At 41.3% G+C, this 12882-nt stretch overlaps 1 pseudogene; it reads left to right on the top strand.

The window, feature by feature from the left end:
• The first annotated feature begins 10664 nt into the window (after positions 1-10664).
• On the top strand, positions 10665-12610 carry LOC109570126 (deleted in azoospermia-like; annotated as a pseudogene).
• The last annotated feature ends 272 nt before the right edge of the window (positions 12611-12882 follow it).

Here is a 12882-nt window from a genome sequence, read left to right as displayed (position 1 = left end):
TGATGTGAGATAGGGGTCCGATTTTACTTCTTTCCATATAGATACTTCAAAGAGCACTACTTGTTGAAAAGACCATTCTTTCTTTATTACCATGTTGTACATTTTTAAAATGCATAAATAAATACATAAAATACATAGATAAATAAATACATAAAAATAAATGTACAAAGCTGTACATTTGTGATAAATCAAGTATTCATACATTCATGGGTCTGGTTCTGACTCTCTTTTGTTCTGTTGGTGTACCTGTCTTCCCTACCGATACCACATTGTCTTAATCCCGTGAACCCTTGCCCCCTGCACTGGAAGCATGATGACCTAACCACTGGACCACCAGGGAAGTTCATGCTGGTTTTGTTACTATAGGTTTACGGTGTGGTCTGAGGTCAGGGAGTCTGTTTCCTCCAGCTCCATTTTTCTTTCTCAGGATGGATATTTTCTGCAATTGATGTCTAAAATTACCCTTTTTCAACATAAGAGAGTCTAGAAGAAATAAAACCCTAAATATGAAAACTAAAATCATAAGGAAGGGCAACGTAAACAATATTGAGCTGCTAGATTATCAATAGCTACTCAAGAAATCTAGTTTGAAAATTCCCAAAATTTTGGGAAACAGATGCAGTCATTTCATTGCTAGAGACTTAGAAAATGTAAACATTCCTTTTGGAATGCAAACAGAGTCGCAAAAGGGCCCGTACCACCTGTAAATCTACCCCTACCTCCTCCAGGTCAATAGAAGAAAAACGCTGCATGCATAGAGATGTTTATAACAGCAGTGCTTCCAGTAGTGAAAAACGAAACAAACTATGGTGTTCCACATGATGACAACACAGAGCAATCAAAATGAGGTGTATAGTAACTGTATAAAACAGGGAAGGGTGTGGAATTCTTCTAAGTTAAAAACAAATTCCATCAAACAGGTATAGATTATCTACTAAAATTTGTAAGGGAAAAAAATACTAAAAGTTGTAAGGGAATAAAAGGAGGAATGAAAATTGTAGGATTATGAGTACCGCACCCCATCTTTAAGTTTCAAAATGATCATGAAAAATCTGGCTGTTTGGGTGTTTTCAACTTAAAAGTAAGAGCAGGGAGCAGTGAGTCACCAGCCTGGAGCAGTTCACCTCTCTTCCCACCACTCTGCCTGGCTGAATCCAACTCATTCTCCACATATCATATTAAGTGTTAGCTCATCACAGAGACCTGACTCATCTCCCTAAAGTAGAACCCAGATATGCACTTTCATTTTCTCTTAGTGTGCTCTATAATTCACACTTTGCACACTTCTTCCTTCCGTCCAGATGGCTTGAGTTTAAACCTCAAACCCCAAATTACTAACAAGCTACCACTCTGTGCCGCAGGTTCCTCCTCTGCGAAATGGGGGCAATGACCGCCCTTCCTGGTGAGGAGTTGGTGAACCGGTGCTTGTAAAATTCACTGTGTTCTGGGTTCACAGTAAGTGCAGCTGTGGATGGAATTGCATCCCCTCAAAATTCATATACGTGAGTCCTAACCCCCAATGTGGTGGAATTAGGAATTGGGGGTCTTTAGGGATTAATTAGGTTTAGATAAGGCAATGAAGATGAGACCCTCATAGTGGAATTAATGCCCTTATAAAAGAGGAAGCTGCAACAGAACTCTCTCTCTGCCATGTGAGCACACAGCAAGAAGACGGCCACCTGCAAGCCAGGAAGTGGGCTCTCACCAGAGACCGAATTAGCTGGCACCTTGACCTTGAGCCTCCCAACCTCCAGAAGTGTGAGATGATAAGTGTTTGTTGTTTCCATCTAGTCTGTGGTATTTTGTTATGCAAACCTGAGTTAACAAAACCATGTTATGAAAGTGTTGGCTATGATTATTATTTAACTGTGTAGTCATTAAAAACCATGTTTTTGAAGACTTTTATTCCATGCTGTAACAACACTAAGTAGAGAACAGGATAAAAATATACAAACACCAACACCTTAAATTTTGAAATAGCATGGAGGAAAACATACCAATATGTGGTAATAGAGGTTAATATCTAGGAGATATGATTATAGATAACTTAAATTTTCTTTTTTATAGTTTTCTGTATTTTCAAATGTTTTTCTACATGAGCAATAGAAAAAGTGTAAAAAGCAATGCATTTTTGTAAACATTTTTTTATGCATTTGACAAGCTCATGTGCTACCCTTTCCTCTCTTACCCTGGTCCTTGTGGCCACTGCCTAAATCCTGCTTGGCCTGAAGTTAGAGCCACAGGTGTTCTCCCCTTGGTGACCCTGGACAAGTTCTGTGACCTCTCTGGTCTTGGTTTCTTCATTTGGGAGGACCTTGTGATCTCACGGGGTTTTAGAGAAGAGAAGACGACCACTGAGCCAAAGTACCTTGGAGATTCTTTGGATGGGCAGGGTAACCCCATGACTCCCATAACATCAGGTATTCTGCGTCCCTCCTCTACCTGCCAGCAGCCAGCCCAGTCTCAGTGGCAGGGTCAGAGTCAGGAAAAGCTCCCACCGCTCCCCTACCTCTGTACTGCCCAGGAGGGCACTGCTCAGAGCCGGGTCAGAGGCTGGTGGGGGTGAGTGGGAAATACAGAAAAATCATAAAGATGACACCAAAAATCACCCAGATTTCTTCAACTCAGTAATAATCAGTGTTGACACATTTGTAAATTTCCTTTTTTCCCCCTTTAGTGTGTTGACTGAAATCATACATTTTATTTTTTCATATTCTTTTCCATTATGGTTTATTATGTGATATTGAATATAATTCCCTATGCTATACATTAGGGTCTTGGCGTTTATCCATTCTATGTATAATGGTTTGCATCTGCTAATCCCAAACTCCCAGTCCAACCCTTCTCTGTCCCCACCCCCTGGGCAACCATAAGTCTGTTCTCAATGTCTATGAGTCAGTTTCTATTTCTGTTTTATAGATAAGTTCATTTGTGTTATGTTTTAGATTCCATATGTAAGTGATATTATATGATATTTGTCTTTCTCTGATTTCCTTCACTTAGTATGATAATTAGAGAAGGAAATGGCAACCCACTCCAGTGTTCTTGCCTGGAGAATCCCAGGGACAGGGGAGCCTCGTGGGCTGCCCTCTATGGGGTCACACAGAGTCGGACACGACTGAAGTGACTTAGCAGCAGCAGCAGCAGTATGATAATCACTAGGTCTATCCATGTTGCTGCAAATGGCATTATTTTATTCTTTTCGGTGGCTGAATACTATTCCATTGTATATATATACACGTACCACATCTTCTTTATCCATTCATCTGTCAATGGACATGTAGTTTGTTTCCATGTCCTGGCTATTGTGAACAGTGCTGCTATGAATATTGGGGTGCGTGTCTCTTTCTGAATTATAGTTTTCTCTGGATGTATACCCAGGAGTAGAATTTCAGGATCATATGGTATTTCATATCTATTTTCATATCTATTTCATGTCTATGGTATATCACATCTATTTTTATTTTTTGAGGAAACTCCATTCTGTTTTTCACAGTGGTTGTACCAATTTACATTCCCAGCAACAGTGCTACCTTTCTGTTGATTACCCCTGTCCTCTTTCAACTGCTCCATGGATGGGATCTTGGCTGAAGGCAGGGGAACCAGTTAAATAGCTTCTTGAATCCTTTCTCTACTCTTTTAAAAAAGGTCTTCCATAGTGTTTTCCAAGTCCTGGAAACTGTTTAAGTGCTTAATAAATAGTGATTCAAACGACCCTACAATGAAAGCTCTATTATCATTCTCCTCATTCGGTAAATGTGGAAACTAAGTCACGGGGAGCAGCCCAAGGCTGCTTTGACAAGGTGAGCTGGACTTGGGCCCACTCAGAAGCAGGGAGGGGTTCCTGCTGCGTGAAGAAGCCAGCACCTCCTATCTGGGTCTTAGCCACACATTTCCTGACTCATCATGCTTCTTTCTTTTAGGGCTCATCTTATTTCTTCAGGTGCCCTGAGCACTGGTAACAGGCAGACTGGCCAGGGTCCTGGAGGCGCCAAGGATGACACTTTCTTTGCAGTCAAAGTTGTGGCACAAGAAAGTTTGGAAGGGATCATAGGCATGATCACCATGCCTGGGGCCTTTCCCAACCCTACAGCTCAGGGCTGCCTCTGCTAGTCAGCACGGAAGGGTCACACCAGGGAAATTTGACATGGACTGCTCCCTGGGAAGCTAGTGAGAATCCACATCAGCCTCTCTTCAGCCCAGCCACACTTATCACCCCGAGTAGCTGTCTGTTTACTAAGGGTGGGCTTCCTACTGGCTGGGACTCTGTCTTTGTTTCCCCAGCTCTGAGGTGTCTGGTGATTGATCGGTGCTCAGTGAATGTTGATTGAATGAATGAACTGTGGATGGGATTAGCTGGCTGCCCAGAGGTAGCCCATCTACTGAGACTGGGAGACTGTTTACCCATGAGATTAAGGTGCTGTGGGTGCAGCCTACACTGGTCAAGGGGCCTGTGTTCAAATCCCAGGGGGTCCCTGACATTCAGGCTCATGGCTTTGGACGATATTGTGTTTCGTGAATGGTGTTGTGTGTTTCGGCCTCGATTTTCCTTCTCAAAGTCCCCCATTGCTGTGGGGGTACAAATGGAATGTATGTGACTGCAAGGAGCCCCAGGTACGCAGAAAGATGGGTGCTGAGCCTTCGGACTTGGATCATGGAGCCGTGATCTGCTCTTACCCTTGCTCCTTCTCAGCGAAGGCAACACACTCAGGGCTCCAGGGTTGCCTTCCTGTTGTTGTTCCGTCACTAAGTCATGCCTGACTCTATGCGACCCCATGGACTGCAGCAGACCAGGCTTCTCTGTCCTCCACTGCCTCCCGTCGTTTGCTCAAATTTATGTCTGATGAATTGGTGATATTATCTAACTGTCGCATCCTCTGACTTTCCTGCCCTCCTTGAAAATGCTTTTCCTGAAGAGAGGGCTCTGCACTCCTGACAGGGCTTCAGCCTCTGGGAGGCAGGAAGCTGATGTGCAAAGAAGTCTGGAGTCTGGTTGGACACATCTCACACTGGCTGAGCCTGGACTCCAGGAAGTTCTAAACCTTCCTCCCATCGTTAACATTTAAGAAGCAACCTGGTGATGTGGTGAAGGCAGAGGAAGAGGGTGTCAGAGAAGCAAGGGCCCATCTCCACGGCATCCTTCCTGACGCTCCTCTCTCCACCCTTCTCCTTTCTCTCTCCACCCTTCCTTTTTATCTCTGTCCGGTCATTCATTCTTCCACAGAGCCCTGAGGAGGTGTCAGGGGCTCAGCCTCCCTCCTCTGGCCTCCATCAGAGGGAGATGGCTCCTCGTTCTGGCACAGAGCAAACGAGTCCTTGGGACTGTGAGACCCACCTGAGAGCCTTTGCCTCAAGGTCCTGTCCCCAGACCATCTTGCAGATGGAGCTAGAGCTGTCCTTGTTTTTTGTTTTAAATTATTTATTTTTGGTTGTGCTGGGTCTTCATTGCTTTTTGCAGGCTTTCTCTAGTTGCGATGAGTGGGGACTGTGCTTGGTTGCAGAGCTCTAGAGCACAGGCTCAGTACTTGTGGCCTCACTGCTCCACTGCATGTGGGATCCCTGTGGATCAGGGATCGAACTCATGCCCCCTGCATTGGCAGGCAGATTCTTATCCACTGTACCACCAGGGAAGTCCTATAGCCTTCCTTCTTGTAAGGACTCTGTTTTGAAAAAAGTAATAGTCTATTAAAAGTGTATGTAGGCAGAAATGTAATATTGAAAAGTGGTTGCATTACTGGGGCCAGTTGCAATCTGAACATGTTTGAAGTCATCCCTGAGGACACAGTGATCTATGGTGCAGACTGGCTTTGTCAGGTGGAGACCAAGTAGCCACAGCCCCAGACACTGCAGCTGGATTTCCTGATGAAAATCTTACCAAACTACCATCACCTAAAGAAGACTATGTATGAAAGGAAGCTCAGCTAAGAAAACATATGATATCAAGATAACATTTGTCTTCTGAAAGAGTCACAGCGTTTATATTCTTTTGTGACATATTTGTATTGTATGTATTTATATTGTTAAATATTTATATATAATAGCATTTACCAAACTAAATAAAAATGTTAATGACAGGACTTTTAGTCAATATACTTTAATCATTTTTTTTACTTGCATTGACTTTCTGAAAATAACTCTTTTGATTTTAACTGTGCACTAGCTATATATTAAAAGTAATGGGTTTACCTTTTCCTTTTGCAGATTTGTAGCTGTTGAAAATTTCAATAGCTGTTGAATTAATTTCAACTTCATTTTGTTCCCAAGATTTCTTATTTTTTTTTCAGTAAAATAGAAGTAAACAGGGAAAGATTGATTCAGTAGCATACCAAGTCAAAAAGAATGGTGTCTAATGAAAAGGACAAGTAAATGACTGTTGAGTGGTATTCTTAAGTTTCTGAGGACAATGAAAGTAGAAGAGATTTCAATATATTCATAAATATGTGAAATTATTTTGGCATATTGCCAGGCACTAATTGTTGACTTTGTCATAGTTCTATTTACCTAAGTACATAATGGGCAAAATACTGACAATTTTATTGTAATTTCAAGTTTTCAAAAAAATTCAGATGCATAAATTTAATGGGACATACTTTTTAACTTTTGAATCAGTAGATGTTAATACTAAGACATTAAAATGCTAAAATATTTTCTCTTGAAACTTGACTTTTTAAAATTGAGGTGTAAAAAAAATAAATAAATAAAATAAAATAAAATTGAGGTGTAATTGATTTACAGTATTGTGTCAATTTTGGGTGTACAGCAAGATGATTCAGTTATATGTATACATTTTCATTTTCAGATTCTTTTCCACTATAAGTTATTACAAGATTAATTTTTAACTTTGGATAGTGAAAGACTACTTTTGAATTTGTGAAACTGATGGGTACAAACTAGCCTTTGTTCCAAAGGTGAATGACTTGATTTTGGTAAGACTATTCATGACTCAAGTTAGAAAACTGTACTACTACATATGGGTTTCCCAGGTGGTTCAGTGGCTAAAGAACCTGCCTGCAATGCTGGAGATACAGGAGATGTGGATTCGATCCTTGAGTTAGCAAGATCCCCTGGAGGAGGGCATGACAACTCAATCCAGTTCTTGCCTGGAGAATCCCATGGACAGAGGAGCGTGGCTACAGTCCGTAGGGTTGCAAAGAGTAGGACACAACTAAAGCTGCTGAGCACCCAGGCACTACTACACACAGTGGTTTGAAAAAGAACATCACATAAATGTCCTGTTTTTGATAGCTGCGTTCTATTCATTTTTCAACACCTGGTGATCAACTTCGGATTTTATTGATCATGAAAATTTCTAGATAAAAAGGCAGAAATTACAAAACTGCCCTTGAAATGCTGTGGTGGTTCTGAATATCATCTCTGAACAATCTCTGATATGCTAATAAAGGCCCTGTGCTCTAAACTAAAAAAAAAAAGAAAAAGTATTATTTTGTTTAGAGATACCCTGTAACAGGCAATATTAACATACAGCAATAGCAAGGTTTTCCTCTGAGAGGCTGCCCACTGCAGGTGCTTGTGTGAGAGTTAAAGAGCAGGGGCTGCGCTGTCCGGATCTTTATTTTGCAAATAGCATGTCAGTTTCAGCTCAGACATCGTTGCCTCTTAGGCTTCTGTGGGGCACGATGGTTGCTTTCCTTCTGCAAGCTTTTGGGCAAATTGTTGGTCTCCTGCATTCTAGTCCCTCAATTTATCTTCCTCAGAGGCTTCTCTGGGCTCTGGGGACAGGGGGGTGGTGGTGGGGCTCCTTTTCTTGGAGAAGTCTTCCTTAGGAAAGAGAGAAGAGGCTGCACGGTTCTGTGGTTAGTGCCTCTGGGGGAGCCTAGAAGACGCCCTTGGACAAGGGATTTGGGTGACTTCCAGGGATATCTCTTTCATTCACAGAACCTCCCATTGCAGATAAGGCTGAAATGCACGCATCTTCCTACAAGGAGCAAGCTGACCTTTTATTCACAATGGGGAGACATGGTCTCAGGTCTTTGCCAAAGAAGAGGTTTTGATAGTGAAAACTCACAGTCCTATTTTCTCCAAAGAAATAGGTGAGTCTCTTTGAAGGATTGACTCTAGAGCAAATGAGTATTATTTGGGAATATTAAATGCTCAAAAATTACAATTAGAATTCTCAGAATGATTTTTAATTGAAGTATATAGTTGATTTGCAATATTGTATTAGTTTCAGCTGTAAAGAAAAATGATTCAGATATATATATTTTTTTTCCAGTTCTTTTTCATTATAGGTTATTATAAAGTATTGAATATATTTCCCTATGCTGTACAGTAGATAGGTCCTTGTTTAATTATTTTATATATAGTGGTGTATATCTATTAATTCCATACTCCTAATTTATCCCTCCCCCTGTATGTAGGTTGCTTTTAGTTTTGTTTACAGTTTCCTTTGCTTTTCTAAAATAAACTTTTTATTTAAAATAACAAACAGCAACAGAAGGGCTAGACTATAAAGTCATGAATGTTTGAGAATGTGAAGCCATGGGCACAAACAATAAATATCAGTACACATAAACAAATGAAATGTGCAATGTAGAGGTTCAACCAGGTCTAGATACAGAAAACAGAGACCTTGAAGAGAGGGTGGACAGGGTTGGGAGGATGAAATTTTATTAAGAGAAAAAAGAAGAGGAAGAGAGATGAGAATCACAACAGATAAGAAGGGCCCACATATCTTAAAGGAGGCATTCTTTTTTTATTATTATTTTTTATTGAAGTATAGTTGTGTGCACCACTATATATAAAATAGTTCAACAAGGACCTATCTATCAATATATATAAGGGCTTCCCTGGTGGCTCAGATGGTATAGAATCTGCCTGCAATGCGGGAGACCTGGGTTCGATCCCTGGGTTGGGAAAATTCCCTGGAGGAGGGCATGGCAACCCACTCCAGTATTCTTGCCTGGAGAATCCCCATGGACTTCATCTCCAGTCCATGGGATGGCAAAGAGTCGGACACAGCTGAGCGACTATACATAACATATATGTGTAAATTCTTTCTCATATTCTTTCCCATTATGGTTTATTACAGGATTGAATACAGTTCCTTGTGCTATAAAATAAGACCTTGTTTAAATATAATATAGCATAGTCTGCATCTGCTAGTCCCAAACTCCCAATCCAGTCCTCTCCTGCCCCCGTTCCCCCGGCAACTACAAGTCTGTTCTCCATCTGTGAGTCTGTTTCTGTTTCGTGGATAAACTCATTTGTGTCGTATTTTAGATTCTGCATATAGGTGAGCGTATGGTATTTGTCTTTTTCTGACTGACTTTGCTTAGTATGAGTGGTCCAGGGTTTATTTTGGACTCTGCTATTTATTGGCCCTACAATAAAGAATATTTACATAATAATGGTAACATAATTGTCACTTATCAGTTTTCAGCATTTAAAATCAACTTTTAAACAAAGGACTAAATAGAATATTATGGTTACCAACCTCGATATTAAAAACGCCAGGGTGTAACTGGTACAGGGTTAGGAGACCAGAGCGGATGAGGAGGTGGAAGACACGGCTGCTTCATAGTCTTATTTTATGTGAAGCAATATTAAAACACTGTCTGCAGCTCAAGGAGTGAGAAATAGAGGTTTTCGTACATTGTTGAAATTCGCAAAAGTGTTGAGAAGAACTAAAATTACCAACACATTTATTAAAAATCTGAGAGGAGGATGGAATCCAGAGTGAGGAGGAAAGGAGCTAAATCCTTGCGTTTTGTAGCAAAGAGTCAACAGATATAGCAAAGTTAAGGAGTCAAGCATACTGTTTATGGTTTGGGAGGTAAACTGTCAGAAGAGCTGTTTGAGGACAGGGGAAGGATGCAGTGGGAGGCTATTACTTTTCATTCTAAATCTTTCTTTGCTATTTGATGCAGCACCGCAGATACATCTTTGAACACACGCACACACACAAACACACATACACAAAAGGCTCTTCAGAAGACTCATCAGCTCCCACCAGGAACCCCTCAGAGCTCCAAGAGCAAGCAGCAGGCCAAATGCTCTAAGGACAGCTTAGAGCTGCATATAAGAGGAAGCAAAAAGTGTTTCCAGGAGGTGTGGGGGCTGCCTGGTGGCTGGAGTGTCACATCCCCTAATGAACATGCAGGAAGTGGGTGAAACACGCCAGAGTGGATGGCAAAAGCTCGTTTCCTTTCCATGATAGATGCAGTGCTGAGCTATTGACAAAATGCTGAAGTATGTGGGAAAAGGATCTGGCCCAACAGGACGGTGCTAATCCTAGGGATTTCCCAAATGACTCTATGCTCGTTGTTATGTATTTTGTTTACTCAGGCCACCTTTCCAATTACCTGTCAGAGGGGCAAATCCTTCCTCCCAGCTTTATCAGGTGTGAGAGGTTAAGAACCAGGTAAAGAAGAGGGTAATGAGAATACCATAATAATGATTCTGATACCACATATCAATTAATGATAACAAATATCAATACCACTGCCCTCCATTAACACTTTTCCCCTGGATTGGGTAGAACTCTAGCTCCACAAGAATGAATTCAGTACTGACAGCCTAGAAAAATATGCTCTGATACAGACCTTCCAGAATTTTCCATCTAGAACACGTTGATCCTAAAGAAAAAGTCAAGGGAGCTCGCCTGCTCCCCTTGGCCTTGCCACTCTTCTCAGCTTCCTCTACCCATGTCTGCTGCAAATCCTGAGAATCCAAACTCAACCATCTCCAGAGGCCAGCACCCATTCTTCATCAGCTATGACCCGCCAAGGCTATGTTTTACCAGACGGTAATGTATATTGTCACCCTACTTATTTAACTTATACGCAGAGTACATCACGAGAAACGCTGGGCTGAAAGAAGCACAAGCTGGAATCAAGATTGCTGGGAGAAATATCAATAACCTCAGATATGCAGATGACACCACCCTTATGGCAGAAAGTGAAGAGGAACTGAAAAGCCTGTCGATGAAAGTGAAAGAGGAGAGTGAAAAAGTTGGCTTAAAGCTCAACATTCAGAAAACTAAGATCATGGCATCTGGTCCCATCACTTCATGGGAAATAGATGGGGAAACAGTGTCAGACTTTATTTTTTTGGACTCCAAAATCACTGCAGATGGTGATTGTAGCCATGAAATTAAAAGACGCTTACTCCTTGGAAGGAAAGTTATTACCAACCTAGACAGCATATTCAAAAGCAGAGACATTACTTTGCCAACAAAAGTCCGTCTAGTCAAGGCTATGGTTTTTCCAGTGGTCATGTATGGATGTGAGAGTTGGACTGTGAAGAAGGCTGAGTGCTGAAGAATTGATGCTTTTGAACTGTGGTGTTGGAGAAGACTCTTGAGAGTCCCTTGGACTGCAAGGAGCTCCAACCAGTCCATTCTAAAGGAGATCAGTCCTGGGTGTTCATTGGAAGGACTGATCCTAAAGCTGAAACTCTAATACTTTGAGAAGAGTTGACTCATTGGAAAAGACTCTGATGCTGGGAGAGATTGGGGGCAGGAGAAGAAGGGGACGACAGAGGATGAGATCTATGGATAGCATCACCGACTCGACGTACATGAGTTTGAGTAAACTCCGGGAGTTGGTGATGGACAGGGTGGCCTGGCGTGCTGTGATTCATGGGGTCGCAAAGAGTCGGACACAACTGAGCGACTGAACTGAACTGAACTGAACCGAACTGAAAGTCATGCCAAATACCCTTTTTTTTGCTCGTGGAATTGATGTTAGGATGGACGAAACTGAAATTAGAGGTTCCTTTACTAGGTATTCGGGTTCCATCCCTGGGTTGGGAAGATCTCCTGGAGAAGGAAATGGCAACCCACTCCAGTATTCTTGCCTGGAGAATCCCATGGACAGAAGAGCCTCGCAGGCTACAGTCCATGGAGTCACAGAGTCGGACGTGGCTGAGTAATGAACACTTTTGCTTTACTAGGTATGTTTCAGTAAAAAAAGTGAAGATAATCACAGATTGAACTTGTGTGTCCAAAGGCTATGGATTGTTGCATTTTACAATGATGTGAATGGGCAGAAGACAGTAGAATCACAGATGAATTTCCCTGATAAAAAGCTGAAATTGAGCTCTGCACTCAGGAAACAAAATTTACGTGCTTATCACGTATAGCCTCGTCCTCTGGTTTTTAATCTTCGTCCTCTACCACAGTTTCAGAGTTCTGGAGTAACTCAAACACTGAAACTTACAGGCAGCCTCTAACCACGATGAATCCTATAACTCAGTATGTTCAGGCTTATCCTCCATATCCAACTTCACTGGTCCAGAATATCACTGGATATCAGCTCCCTGTTTATAATTATCAGATGCTACCGCCGTGTCCTGCTGAGGAACAACAGAGTTACGTTATTTCTCTGGCTTATACAGCTATTAACTGCCACTCTGATGAAGTTGATCCAGGAGCTGAAGTTTTGCCAAGTGAATGCTCAGTTCATGAAGCTACATCATCCCCTGGAAATGGCCCACAAAAGAAAACTGTGAACGAAGCATACGGACAGTGGTATCTTGACTATTTAATCCAGAGAACAGACTGAAAAATTCCCTTGTTAATCATGATGACTACTGCAAGGATAAAAGAGTTCATCGCTTTAGAAGTCAGCCATTGCTTAAGTTTGTTTGATCCTCTTTGCTAGCTTTCTAGTCTCATAGGAAGTTACACGTTTTGAATAATAAGAGACTGAAAGTTTTCCCACTATTATAGAAATTTAATTCTGAATTTTGATAAATTGCACTCAGAGTTTCTATGCAAGTCATATTGGATTGCTTATTTTTATTTTACACTGAAATTGTTTTTCATTAGACATTTACTTAGAAAATCATTCTGTGTTGAATATAGTTAAAAGTGAAAAAACAATTGAGACTGAAAGGAATAACTTTTTATTTATCTGTATT

The sequence above is a fragment of the Bos indicus genome, chromosome 16 (assembly GCF_029378745.1).
Source record: "Bos indicus isolate NIAB-ARS_2022 breed Sahiwal x Tharparkar chromosome 16, NIAB-ARS_B.indTharparkar_mat_pri_1.0, whole genome shotgun sequence".
Classification (NCBI taxonomy): Eukaryota; Metazoa; Chordata; class Mammalia; order Artiodactyla; family Bovidae; genus Bos; species Bos indicus.
The sequence above is the reverse complement of the archived record's forward strand: the minus strand, read 5'-3'. Positions and strand labels throughout refer to the sequence as shown.